At 45.1% G+C, this 14495-nt stretch overlaps 1 pseudogene; it reads right to left on the bottom strand.

The window, feature by feature from the left end:
* Positions 1-4654, bottom strand: part of LOC115462250 — a 79424-nt pseudogene extending 74770 nt beyond the window's left edge.
* Positions 4655-14495: the final 9841 nt, after the last annotated feature.

The raw sequence follows: 14495 nt of genomic DNA, 5'->3' as shown, positions 1-14495 counted from the left end.
GACACAGCTCTATAACATTAACCTAGCACCGTTGTGGTCTTCGACTAAACTTTCTTTGGAGATGTGGCAACACCTCCCGGTGTCCCTGTGGGGAAGAATCGCGCTATACAATATGACCCTAGTCCCCAAATGGTTCTACATAGTCCAGGTATTGTCACTTTTTAACTTGAGAAGGGATGAACTGGCATTGCATCGCCTGTTAGTAAAGTTCTTTTGGAATGGGAAGAGATCTCGTGTCCCTTTCTCACAGACTTATCTCCCGATGGATAAGGGGGGCCTGGGAGCAGATAGTATTAAGAAGTTTTCTGTTGCGGGTTGTATGAGACACATTAGTGATTGGTTCCGGAGTACCTCATTTTTCCTTTTCCTGATACAGAGTCTAGGGTGCTGAGTTCCTTCCATTTTAGCTATTGGTTGCATGCACCGGCTGGGCGTGCCCCCACGAAGCCGGGTTTTGCTCCTCTTTTCTTACCTTTACGGAGAGCATGGCACTGGATTTGCAAACTACATGGGTTTGACGTCCCGGTGCCCCCGCTATTGCCAAAAGGGGCAATGCTGATTTTCCGGTGGGTACGTCCACAGTGGTTTTCCGGGAGTGGAGAGAGGGGGGGACCATTTTCCTTTTCCAAGTCCTGAAGAAGGAGGGCACTTGTAAATCTTTACAGGAGTTGTGTGCGGGCGGATACTTGTCCACCTGGGCTTTTTTGTCCTACCTGCAATTGTGTCATTATATTGCACCCTTGCCGGGGGACTCTTTGACCTCTAAGAGACGGAAACAATTAACAGAGCTCTATGACCTGGAGGCGCAGCTTCTGGTTCCCCTAAAACATTTTCATAACCAAATTAGAGAAGCATCCCCTGTGGTGCACTATGGAACCTTGGCGCAGTCTTGGGCTGGGGAATTAGGGTGTAGAGTCCAGGAAAAGTCATTGCAGGCATGCATAACTACTTGTTACAGAACGTTTGGGAGTGCGACTCTACGAGAACTACAATATAAATTTATTATGCGTCTGTATATTTCTCCGCACAGAGCCTTCAGGACTACCTTGAGACCCCAAGACGACTGTCCAAAGTGTTCGGGACAAGGGGCGCATTTGGGCCACATGTTTTGGCTATGCCCCCCGGTGCGAACCTTCTGGAACTCAATATGTGCCTTTGTGTCTAGGTTCTGGGGGATCGAGTGGCGTCCCACTCCCATGCTTTTGTTTGATGTTTATCAGGTGATGGGTCGTCAAAGGAGGGGGAAGCTCGCGTTTCTTCGGCGAGCATCCATTATGGGGAAAAAGACTGTACTATCTGTTTGGTTGTTAGCAGAACAGCCTGCGCTGCAGACGTGGTGGTCTCTGATGGTCTCCCTGAGTGCAGTGGAACGTAAAGATGTAGAAGATCTGGCCTCGCAGAGGGGAGACCGCTTGTTTCAATGCTGGTCTCCCTTCTGGGATATCTTGACACTGACAGCCCGCAGTCGGATTCCGAATGGGTAAAGTCCACACGAGTAGGGTAGGGAAGGGAAGGGTGGGAGGGGGGGTTTAGGGGAAGGGGAGGGTTATGGGTAGTAAGTCAAAGAATCTAGTGGATGTTATAACAAAAAGAAAATGTTGGAACATGTTACAGTTGACTGTTGTTAACCACAATCTTCTTTTGAATAAATAAAGTTATATATATATATAAAACTATCTAACACTTGTTACTACCTGGGTAGCACCTGGGGAGTTCAGGAACGTAACTGTTCACAAGAATTGAACAGGATCTCAGGACACAGATGTTCCTCCTCTGTACCCCCACCCTGAGAATAAAGAAAAATCCAGTACCTCCTGGCTAGTTTGAAGTCCAGGGCTAATCAGAGCCCCAGGGCATCAACTTTGAAAGTATCTGGCCAATGATTGCAGATTGCCTTTCCATAAGCTTAAACTGGAAAAGACAAAGCCTTTTTTTCTGCTACAGCTTTAAAACTCAAAACAAGAGCCATCTGCTGGCCAACCAGTAGAAAACATTTCATGAAATAATACAGTTTTCAGGCTTAGAAACCCAGAGTTTCGTCACAGTTATGTTATCTTTTGGAAGGCTCATCAAGAGTGGATACCTATGATAGCAGAAGCAGTGTCGCTCGTTGCTTGCCTTGGTGGTAGGGAAATTAAAGGACTTATAATAGGAGGTAAGGAACATAGAGTCTCCTTGTTTGCAGATGATCTTTTGATATTGACTCAAGGTACAGAAAAAGCCCAAATGGCTTTACAGGAGCAAACGGCAGAATATGGAAGCTTGTTGGGATTCAGAGCTAACCCCACTAAGACAGAGATTTTGAATACATCCCTTCCAAAAGGGGAGGAGACAAATCTTAGGAAATGTTTGCCCTTTCAATGGGTTTAGTATCTCTGTATCAAACTTGGGGCAGACTGGGAGACACTCTGTAGTTGGTATCGAGATTTAGAGAGGTGGGATTAATTAATACTGTTCAAGAGAGGAAGGATGGGGGCAGTGAGAATGATGGTTCTCCTTAAATTTTTATATTTATTCCAAGTTCTTCTTGTTGAACTACCTCATAGAAAGATATTTTGCTTTATATAGGGAAGGAAGAGATCCAGAGTAGCCTGGGAGCCTGTATTCCAGTCTAAGGGAATGGGGGGATGGGTATACCCAATCTGGAAAAATACTACCAAGATGCACAACCTAAGGCAGTGTTAGAGTAGCAGATACCCCCAACCCAACCCAAACAATGGGTGCTAGCAGAACAAGAGGCTAGTATGTTTTAGTTGAAGATTCTCTACTGGGCAGCTAGCATGCTCAAACACATTCAAGAGGTCCAAAACCCCTTTACGAGGACCACTATGAACCTATGCCTCAAGACACATCCCCATTTATTGAAGAATAAGACATGGGACATACGGATAAGTTTATACCCGAGCTAGGCAATAGCTTGTTTCAAAGATGGGAAAGACATGGTCTTCTCTATTTTGGTCAATTTATAGGAGTTAACCAAATTCTACATTTTGGAACGTTATAAGTTCACTATCAACTAGCAGCTAGAGATGTTATTCCCTTATCTTCAAGATAAATGTTTCATTCAGGTAGAACAACAAATAGCAGGGGGTGGAGGCCTTAAGTCAGCTTTTGAAACTTTAGTGGGTGGACAAGTTGGTAGGGATTATATATCTTTTGTTTATGGGCTCCTCAACACCTTAGATAAATGGAAGGCTACCTACAGGGGGGCATGGGAGAGGAATGGGAAAATGTCTCAATGCGATCTCATAAATTGTCACATGCACCTCACATTATTGAGAACGGTCTTAAGGTACTGGTGAGATGGCATTACTCTCCATGTAGACTGCAAGCCATTATGAGGAAAGGGGATGGTATATGTTGGAGAGGGTGTAGCCGGAGGGGAATATATACTCACATCTGGAGGGAATGTCCTAAGCTCCAGAAATTATGGAAGGAGGTATCTGCATATGGGCAACAGTTACTCGAGACTCATAAAGAGTGTACTATGGAAAATGCCCTACTAAGTGGGAGAGTGGAAGGGATAACAGGAGCAATGGATAAATTAATGCTACTGGTTTTTACAGCAGCTCGACTGCTGATTGCCTCACATTGGCATACACGGACCATGCAAAAACAGGCTGTATATTATATGCAAACAATATAGATTGACTACCTTAAAATCTAATAAATGCAAATATCAAGAAATGTGGGGCAATTCCTCCAGTTGGAAGGACAATCTGAGTTTTGGGGAGGGGAGTGAAGGGAAGGCGAGAGATAAGGGATGCGGAGGGTCTACTTTTAGTTTTTATCATTATTGTGGGGTGGCAGTTTGTTATGTAACAAAATACTTGTTCTTAATTTTTTATGTTAAGAGATGCTGTCAGTTATTTTGCTAGAAAATTAATAAACAAAGTTAGAAATGGCAGTCGTAATTTCCCGTGGCAGCCTGCATGAGGTTGTGGCCGCCATTTTGGAATTGGGAATGGCATCATTATGATAAACTGCATTATATACTGTGATTTGTATTAACCTATCAGTAACATAAAATGTCCATGACTAAGTCAAACTGAACCTTGTTCATCAGTCATGTCCCTCCACAACAGTGCAGAAGACTCTCCACCTCCAGCAGCCCTTTCAACAGTACAGATTTCACAACCCAAGACACTCTAGGATAAAGGGTTTTGCAGACCAGATCCCACCGCTGGGATACCCATCTCTATCCGTGCCTCCTCCATCTCCACAGACAGTTTAATCTGTCCAAAGTAGGGAAATAGACAGAGGGAGGAGAAGAGGAGATGACAACCTTTTATCTCACCAGCGCTGAATTCCTGAATGATTCCAACTGACTTTAGTAAAGATGTGCAGGAGGAATTCTATACGTACCTGTTATAGAAGTCAGGGTCTGCTCAGACATCTCTGATTCAGGATTTTCCATGAAGGGGATATCTTCCTCTTGCTTAATACTCAGGGAGAACACAGATGTTACAATTGGAAGGTCTGTGATGAGAAAACACATTCACAAGGATTTACGAGGTATCTGATAATACTAAATTAGGAAACTGATTTTAAGTGGCCAAATGTTTGATGTTATTGACCCATCTCCTGTGATCTAAAAATGCAAAGCCCATTAAATCCAAAACATTTACTTACTGTTGAGGTCATTTGGATTTTCTTTTCCCTCCCTCTCAAATTGTTGAGTGAAATATTTCTCATCTTCCTTTTTAATCTTGAATATAACATCAGGATTAAGAATTAAATAACCTGTTGATAATAAGTAGGAAAATTACATTTAAATTGTAATTGTAGAATCCCTCGGGAGGTTCCCTCTGCTTCATGTTTTGATGGAGAAGTGCGTGATTTGTGCATGGAGGTCTGTGTACAGATATCTTGAGACGTGTGTATTTGACTGACAAAGCTTGGAGAGAAGAGGCAGCAGTGGTCCGACACTTGATTAAGATTATATCATAGAGGTTTTCTGGTATAGAGATTTCTCTTCATTTCCCTCCTAGGTGGAGGCACTGCAGCTGCCAATCTTCTGGTTACCATTTGGAGAGGTTATACGTTGTACAGTATAGTTGACGTGTGAAGCTGATATGTCATGACCTTATGCAGAAGTCTCAGAGGGAATCTCTCTCTGGTCTTCTGTGCCAAAATATTTTGTATAGGAATGGGAGAGAGACTCCTGCTGGTGGTGTGTGAAGCCTCTAGTTTAAGTTGTACATTTTATCTTACAACAGAGAGCTGCATCTTTTGCCGATCCTGTAGAAATGGAGTCTTTCACAGGCTCCTATTGCATATGGGATGGTATCAGAAGCCAGGATCTAAATTTCAGGTGCTCATGGTATCTAGTTCCTGTGATTTTTACACCACTGGTTCCATAATGTGCTTGTGTGGTAGATGATAGAGAAACATATTTACCTCGTGAGATGAGGATGTCATGAATCTCCTTGATGACCTTCTTGTACAGCTCCTTCTGCCATTCTCCCAGAAGGTCCCAGTCCACTTCCAAGAAATAAGCAGCAACATCCTTGAAAGTGACCAATGCCTAGAACAGCAAACAGGACACCCTATGTCAGAGTTTCATTATTTTTTAATTTCATTTTATTTGTTTATGTTTAAACAGCTTTTATTAGCATTTAGCATATTAATCACACAGTACATTTCTCTGGACTAAATCATCAACGAATTATGTTATATAAGCCAATACAATTCTGAACAGTAACTTCAAACTTTTAATTTCCACCCCCCCCCCTTTCCCCTCAGCTTCCCCCTCCTACCCCACCTCCCAATCCTTTGGTAATCATACATCCCTATAATCTATAGACTCAGTACCCATTTAGTACCTCCTATACCCCCTTACCCCCTCTGGGCTTGGGCTCTGATAGCCCAGGGGTACCTCCCTCCCCTTCCCTGCGTGTCAACCTTAACTGGGGGGTGGTTTTGTAGGGAGTATCACTCCCCATATCAGGGTTACAGCAAATTAAGAAGCAGACTTCGTCCTTGCGGGCTTAGTTCCTGTATGTAATGATCCCAGATCCTTACAAAATTCTTTTTCCGTTTCGGAGATCCCTTTGCTTCCCTGGCTTCCCAAGTGGCCAACTCGTGCACTTGGTTTCTCCAATGCCAGTAAGCCGGCGGGTCTGATGAGATCCAATTTTGTAAAATATTTTTTCTAGCCACCAAACATACTTTGCGACACCATATTCTATCCCCCCCAGCCTGTGTTTGGAATGCTGTTTGTGTATCTAGCACGTAATGATCCCAGGTTCCATCCACGGGTTTCTTTACTATAAAAGACATAAATCTCTGGATCTCTCCCCAAAAAGCTTTTACTCTTGGACATCCCCAAAAGGCATGATATAGAGTGTGGGGTATGTTTTGTTTTTTGTTACATTTGTACCCCGCGCTTTCCCACTCATGACAGGCTCAATGCGGCTTACATGGGGCAATGGAGGGTTAAGTGACTTGCCCAGAGTCACAAGGAGCTGCCTGTGCCTGAAGTGGGAATCCAACTCAGTTCCTCAGTTCCCCAGGACCAAAGTCCACCACCCTAACCACTAGGCTACTCCTCACATTTAACACATTTCTCCTCCCTTGTGCCGCCTATGTGTCCCCGTTGGCGTCCAGACATGTAGGCCCTCACCACCACTCTGAATCCACATTCTCTAAGTCTCTCATCTATAGTGAGGGCCGGGATATGTGCCAATGTTGCCCCAATGTCCCATCCCGCTAGGGTGGCTCCCGATTCCTTTTCCCATTTTTGTATTATATACCGTATTTTTCGGACTATAAGACGCACCAGACCATAAGACGCACCTAGGTTTTAGAGGAGGGAAATAGGAAAAAAATTTGTTTTCCTTTTTCCCTCCTCTAAAACCTAGGTGCTCCGGTGCGTCTTGTCTGAGTTTGGGATCGCCCTCCCCTACTCACATCACGCGATGTTCTCTGGTGGTCTAGTGACGTCGGGGCAGGAAATAGCCCCCTCTTTCCTGCCCAGCGCGCTGCTCTCCGTCCTCCTGTATGCTGCCTGACAGTCTCGGCGAGATTCAAAATGGCCGCCGAGACTTCAATTCCCCCTAAATGATAAGAGCTCTGATGTTGTGGCACTCCCTCCCAACCTTTTAATCATCATCCTCCATGCCGCCTTCAGCGGTTGAAGCAAAGAACAACGTTTGAAGTGGGCCGGGAGCTGGCCTTGTTTTAGATGCAGCAAAGTGACCATCCAGCTTATAATCGAAAGACAAAAACGCCTATATTGCGACCTAAATTGGGAGATAGGTGTTTATCTCCCAAAAACGAATAACGCGGTACAATGGAAAGGCGATTTTGGACGTTTTCAACTGCACTCCATTGCGGAAGCATACAAAGTTGACGGGGGCGTGTCGGAGGCGTGGTTATCACCTGAACAGAGATGGGCGCCTTTCGCCGATAATGGAAAAAAATATGCGTTTTTAGCGAGAATTTAGGGCACTTTTCCTGGACCCTGTTTTTTCATGAATAAGGCCCCAAAAAGTGCCCTAAATGACCAGATTACCCCCAGAGGGAATCGGGGATGACCTCCCATGACTCCCCCAGTGGTCACTAACCCCCTCCCACCACAAAAAATGATGTTTCACAACTTTTTATTTTCATCCTCAAATGTCATACTCACCTCCCTGGCAGCAGTATGCAGGTCCCTGGAGCAGTTGTTAGGGGGTGCAGTGGACTTCAGGCAGGTGGACCCAGGCCCCCCCCCCCCCCCTACCTTACAATTGTGCTGCTTAATGTTTATTAGTCGTCCAACCCCCCAAACCCACTGTACCCACATGTAGGTGCCCCCCTTCACCCCTTAGGGCTATAGTAATGGTGTAGACTTGTGGGCGGTGAGTTTTGAGGGGGATTTGGGGGGCTCATCACCCAAGGGAAGGGTGCTATGCACCTGGGAGCTCTTTTACCTTTTTTTTTTTTGTAAAAGTGCCCCCTAGGGTGCCCGGTTGGTGTCCTGGCATGTGAGGGGGACCAGTGCACTACGACTCCTGGCCCCTCCCACGAACAAATGCCTTGGATTTATTCGTTTTTGAGCTGGGCGCTTTCATTTTCCATTATCGCTGAAAAACAAAAACGCCCAACTCACAAATTGTCGAATAAAACATGGACGTCTATTTTTTTCGAAAATACGGTTCGGTCCGCCCCTTCACGGACCCGTTCTCGGAGATAACCGCCCATGGAGATAGACGTTTTCGTTCAATTATGCCCCTCCATATCATAGGGGGCGAAATATTCTTCTTCTATATCTAGCGGTGTAAATAAATTAGTCTGGCCAACCCAGTCTCCTATATGCCTTAATAGGCATGCCTGATTATATCCGGCTAGATTTGGCAATCCTAGTCCTCTATGACCCCATCCTCCCAATAATAACGGAGTTTGCATTTTAGGTTTCTTTTGTGCCCAGCAAAACCTACTAAATGCTCTCATGACTTTAGTCAAATCTCTCTTCAGTACACGCAGGGGGAGCGTCTGCATGAGATATAACCATCTCGGGAGTATTACCATTCTAATTAGATTTATCCTGCCTCTCAGCGTCAATGGGAGACCTTCCCATTTCTCTAACTGGCGTTTAGTCTCATCCACCATGGTGTTTATATTAATCTCATATAAATTCTCTAATTCCATGGTCAATCTGATTCCTAAATATTTAAATGATTTGTCTGCCCATCCCAAGGGAAAATCCTGATTCCATAGCTGTCTGACTATTAGTGACGAAGCCAGTGCTTCCGATTTTGCCAGATTCAACTTAAGGCCTGCATAGTCTCCATATTCCTTCAGGATTTCCATTAACGCCGAGAGGGATGCCCGTGGTTCCGTAATCATAACTAGGAGGTCATCCGCAAAGGCCGCTATTTTGAATACTGAACGTCCCATTTGCATCCCCTTTACCAACGGATTGTCTATTATCTCTCGAATCAACGGGTCAAGAGTCAAGACAAACAGCATCGGGGACACGGGGCACCCCTGTCGAGTTCCCCATTGTATCAAGAACTCCTCCGATTCCACCCCATTGACTCTTATTTTTGCCTTCGGCCTATGATAGAGGGTCCGTACTGCCGCCAAAAACCGGCCGCTAAACCCATATTTTTCCAGCGTCACGAACAGGAACGCCCAGTGTACTCTATCAAAAGCCTTTTCGGCATCAAAACTAATAAGTAAAGACTGGGCGTTCCTGCGGCTCCGCATTTCCAAGGCCGCTATGATTTTCCTGAGGTTTTTAGCTATTACTCTGCCTTCTACGAAGCCCACTTGTGCCTCATGTATTAACTTTGGCAGCACTCTTTTCATACGGTTTGCCAACACTTTAAAATCCACATTTAGAAGGGAAATCGGTCGGTATGACTCCGGATTTAGTAGGTCTCTCCCCGGTTTTGGTAGCACCACTATTTGCGCCAGAGCCAGACCATCCGCTGATTGCTCCATATCTATCATTCTATTAAAATAATTGGTCAAGGTCGGGGCAATGCTGTCTCCTAATATTTTATAGAATTCTATTCGTAGCCCATCCGGGCCTGGTGCTTTTTGCCGTTTCCCTTGTGCTATCCCCAGCAACACTTCCTCCACCTCAACCGGCTTGTTCAGTTTGTCTCTGTCCTGTTGACTGAGGGATGGCAAGCTTAAATTATCTAAATATATAGACTCTGGTAGTCCTTGGTCTTCTGGCTTCGCGTAGAGTTTACCATAAAATGCGGCGAAAGTTTGGCAGATTTGCTTCGTCTTACTCTCTACCTTTCCCTTTTCTCCCGTATTTGCCTTTTACTGCCCCGTGGGTTAGCCAGTCTAGCCATCAGGCGCCCTGCCTTATTGCCGAATCTATGTAACTGATACTTATAGTACAGCTGGGATTTAGATGCCCGCTGATGTAGTAGCACGTTGAGTGCTGTCTGTGTTTCTAAGAGTTTGCTGCGGTGGGCGTCAGTTTGTCTCTGTCCGTATGCTTTCCCTGTTTCAGGCTTTCTTCACATGGTGATAATAACTAATTATTTCACCACGGAGTACTGCCTTTGCTGCATCCCAAAACAAAACCGGGTCTCCTATATGTTGTGTGTTCAGGGTCATATAATCTTCCCATCGTTCCTTTAATTTCTCTCTAGTGGAAACTGCCAAGAGCCATCCTTAGATCCCGTATCTCCCATGTTCCACTCTATATACACCCATGCATGGTCTGATATCGTGTAAGGCCCTATATTTACTTCTTTTATCCCTCCAAACATGGCTTCTGATGTGAGTATGTAGTCTATTCTAGCTTGAGATGTATGCGCCCGTGCATGGTGGGTATAATCCCGCTCACCAGGATGTAGGACTCTCCATATATCTACTAAGTCCAACATCTGTCCCTTATTGGACGCCGTGTTATCACTTCTCTGCCCCTTAGAGCTGTCTATTGAGGGATCCCACACCGTGTTAAAATCTCCTCCTACTAGTGTGTAAGTCTTGGAGTGCTGGAGAAGGTGGGCTATTACTTGATTGTAAAATTGCTTATCATATTGGTTGGGTGCATACAAGTTACAAATTAGGATCGTTTGACCCGCCATCTCCACCTCCACCAACACATATCTGCCCCTTGGATCTCCTTTAAGAAGTCGGACTGCCGCTGCCACCCCTTTTCTAATTAACACCGCCACCCCTCCTTTCTTCCCCTGTGCTCCTGCCGAAATACATTCCTCCACCCACCACATCTTTAACTTAGTGTGTTCTTCTTGGCTAAGGTGCGTTTCTTGCAGCAAAGCGATGTCTATTTTATGTCTCTGCAAGCGATGCAATATTTTTGTTCTTTTAATTGGTGAGCTGATGCCTCCCACATTCCAGGTGACACATCTGGAATGTGAGACTTGCTGACCTGAACATGTATACCCTGGAGGAAAGGAGGAACAGGGGTGATATGATACAGACGTTCAAATATTTGAAAGGTATTAATCCGCAAACGAATCTTTTCTGGAGATGGGAAGGCGGTAGAACGAGAGGACATGAAATGTGATTGAAGGGGGGCAGACTCAGGAAAGATGTCAGGAAGTATTTTTGCACGGAGAGGGTGGTGGATGCTTGGAATGCCCTCCCGCGGGAGGTGGTTGAGATGAAAACGGTAACGGAGTTCAAACATGCGTGGGATATGCATAAAGGAATCCTGTGCAGAAGGAATGGATCCTCAGAAGCTTAGCTAAAATTGGGTGGCGGAGCAGGTGGGGGGAAGAGGGGTTGGTGGTTGGGAGGCTAGGATAGGGGAGGGCAGACTTATACGGTCTGTACCAGAGCCGATGATGGGAGGCGGGAAATACTGCTGGGCAGACTTATATGGTCTGTGTCCTGAAAAGGACAGGTACAAATTCAAGGTAAAGTATACACATATGAGTTTGTCTTGAGCAGACTGGATGGACCATGCAGGTCTTTTTCTGCCGTCATCTACTATGTTACTATGTTACTAAGTAACCATAATCCGTAGATGAATTGTATCGTGTCTGCCTCTCTACAAAACCAATTTTTCCTCCCAGAAGGGCATCCCAGCCTATGCCCCCCCCCCCATTCCTGCCATCGTTCATTATTCAGCTCTTGCCCTCGATCCCTCCTTTTCCCAGTACATTGGTTGACCGTCTACCCCCTCTAATTCCCTCCTTACCCTCCTTTCCCCCCCATTTGACTGTTCCCTCCCTCTTCCCATCTCATATCCCATTCCCCCAGACTTGTGTCCCTCAATAGGGAACCAATCACTTTTGATGCCTCTAGTCCTCCCCCCCCTGCATTAGTCAGAACATTAACATCATAACCCTGTATAACAGTTCTTTATATTTACCATCATTAAAATAGGAAAGAAAGATGAAAGAAAAAGAAAAAATGGGGAACCCCCTATACGACATCCATTACATTAACCAAGACTCATTTAGTATGTTTGAAAGACCCCTTATTTGCACTTCATCCATACAAGTATTGCTTTTGCTTTCAGCCATTCACTCCTCCAGACCCAACCCCAACTATATCTCCCTTCATGATCCCCAGCAACTACAAACAGATGAAGGAAAAATAGAAAAAAGAACATGTCTTAAACAATTCTTCTCTCACGTCTGGAGATGCTGCACTTGCTTCTTCTCCAGGTCTTCTCTTTCTAACTAGAGTTTGCAGTGTCCTAGTCCCTCAAACTTGGAGATCTAAATTGACATTTAACTTCCCCAAACAGTACTTGCATGTGCTGATCAGTTTCTGTTTAAGATGGGGAAACAGTGCTGGTTCCGGTCACCTCTCCCTTCTCCAGCCGCTGTAGGAATTCCTTCGCCTCCTCCACCGACTCATAGGAATGGGTTACCCCATTGTAGGTGACTCTCAATCGTACTGGATATAATAGCGCGAAGCGGACCTTCAAGTTAAATAATTGGGAGCAGATTGAGGAAAAGGCACGTCTTTTCTCTGCTACACCCGCCAAGTAGTCTTGAAAGCAAAGAATCCTCTTCTGCTCATACTGCAGGGTGTTCTCGTTCCTCGCGGCTTGCAGGATCATCTGTTTGTGGGCGAAATTTAGAGAAAAAATATCCGCCAGAAGGCGGAGAACTCTAGACGCCCCACGGACAACAACAAGAAATGAAATAAAAGTGGGAGGACGACCAAGGATTCCAAAGACTGAAAGGATATATAATAATAAAGATGTTTATTGAGGTATAAAGACTCGACACAACGTCGTGTTTCGGCCGTTAGGCCTGCATCAGGAGTCTTAATGCCGAATGCTTTTGAGAACTATTTGATGAAGGCAAATCCTCAACAAAGGGAGGTCTCCTGATGCAGGCCTAACGGCCGAAACACAACGTTGTGTCGAGTCTTTATACCTCAATAACATCTTTATTATTATATATCCTTTCAGTCATTGGAATTCTTGGTCGCCCTCCCACTTTTATTTCATTTCTTGTGGGCGAAATAACACCTTCAAGATTATAACTCGTGGTTTAGTAGCTTGATCTCGACGTACGCCTAGTCGATGGGCTCTTTCCACTCTTAGGGTTCCGATGGTGTCCGGAAATTTTACTCTCGCAGTGAGCCAGCGCTCTAAAACCCCCACCAGATCTCTGCCTCAGATGGCCTCGGGAAACCCCATCAATCGTAAATTGTTTCTTCGGGACCGGTTTTCAAGGTCCTCAATTTTTTGTTCCATCGCTTCTATTTGTTCCCGGAGTTGTTTCTGTCCGACTTCCACTTCTGTGACCCGATCTTCCACTTCACTTGTTTGGGTCTGGAACGCCACACATTCCCGCGTCAAGTCCTCCATGCGGGTTTGTAATTTCTCTAATTTAGAGTCTATGGGTGACAGTCTTCTTTCAAGAAGCTCTTCCAGTACCGTGGTCATTTCAGCCTTTATTTCGGCGACCCACGTGGATGAGACCGAGGAGCCGATCATGCTGGGTGAAGCCGCCATATTTGGATCCGCCAATTTCTGTCGCAAGCGTTCCTTGGCGTTTGTTTTTGTTGTCATTTCTATACCCGGCTCCCGCAAACGATTGCCAGGGCTTCAATCTCCCTTCCGATGCTGTTTAGATTCGTTTTTTAGGGTTTTAAATGGCCCGAATCTTAACGGGGGCGAAGATCGAGGTCGGAGAGCGCTTTACATGCGTCCTCTCTCCGGCATGGCGTCACGTGATCTTCATTTTATTTTTTTTAAATATACTCCTATCAACATAATTCTAGATGGTTTACAACAAACATATGTAATAGTTCACATAAAAAGAAATAATAGAAAATCATTCAAAATAAAATGGGAAAGTAGAAGAAAGCAGTCAAGCCTTTATCTTTTTTCAAAACATCAAATAATGCTACACACACCACAACTTCAAGGGTAAATTGTTCCAGTTGTATACATCATACTGAAAACACACACTGTCTCATAGAAGTTTTATACCACAGCACTGCTAAGAAGAACGAAAGTTCTAGAAGGAAGACGTTTAAGTAGTGTGCGATATTTTACAGGTGTCCAATGCAACTCCCTCAGAATGGGTGAACTAGGCATTAAATGGGCAATTCTAAATCGAGGGAGGCGAGAGGATGTCGCAATCGTAAAACCCGTTTTTTGAAGCTCTGGGACCCTTTTCTGTCCTCTCTGTCCCCTAGGGGAAGAAGTTTGGTGCTTAACGTGTTGGGATTGCATTATCTCTTTGATCTACCCTCTTATCAAATAACGACTCCAAATTATTGCCTAACCTGTGTTGGGAGGGTACCTGGGTGGGTAGAGGGTAGGGTAATACAACCCCGTAGCCAAAGCGCCCTCTGTGCCGCAAGTACGAGGGACATATTCTTTGCTGATGCACGTAGCAAATCATAAAGGCCATCAGTCAGGAAAGAAGAACCCATCTCCAACTTGACCAACTGCTGCACTAAATCAGCCCTGTCCAAGACCGAATCTGCCCAGCGAAAGGAAGCGCGGGCCACTAGCCACGCACAAACGGATGCTTGCAGCACTATAGCCAATAAATCAAAACTACGCTTAAGAAAAGACTAAGAATCCAGGGAGTCTT

The sequence above is a fragment of the Microcaecilia unicolor genome, chromosome 2 (assembly GCF_901765095.1).
Source record: "Microcaecilia unicolor chromosome 2, aMicUni1.1, whole genome shotgun sequence".
Classification (NCBI taxonomy): domain Eukaryota; kingdom Metazoa; phylum Chordata; class Amphibia; order Gymnophiona; family Siphonopidae; genus Microcaecilia; species Microcaecilia unicolor.
The sequence above is the reverse complement of the archived record's forward strand: the minus strand, read 5'-3'. Positions and strand labels throughout refer to the sequence as shown.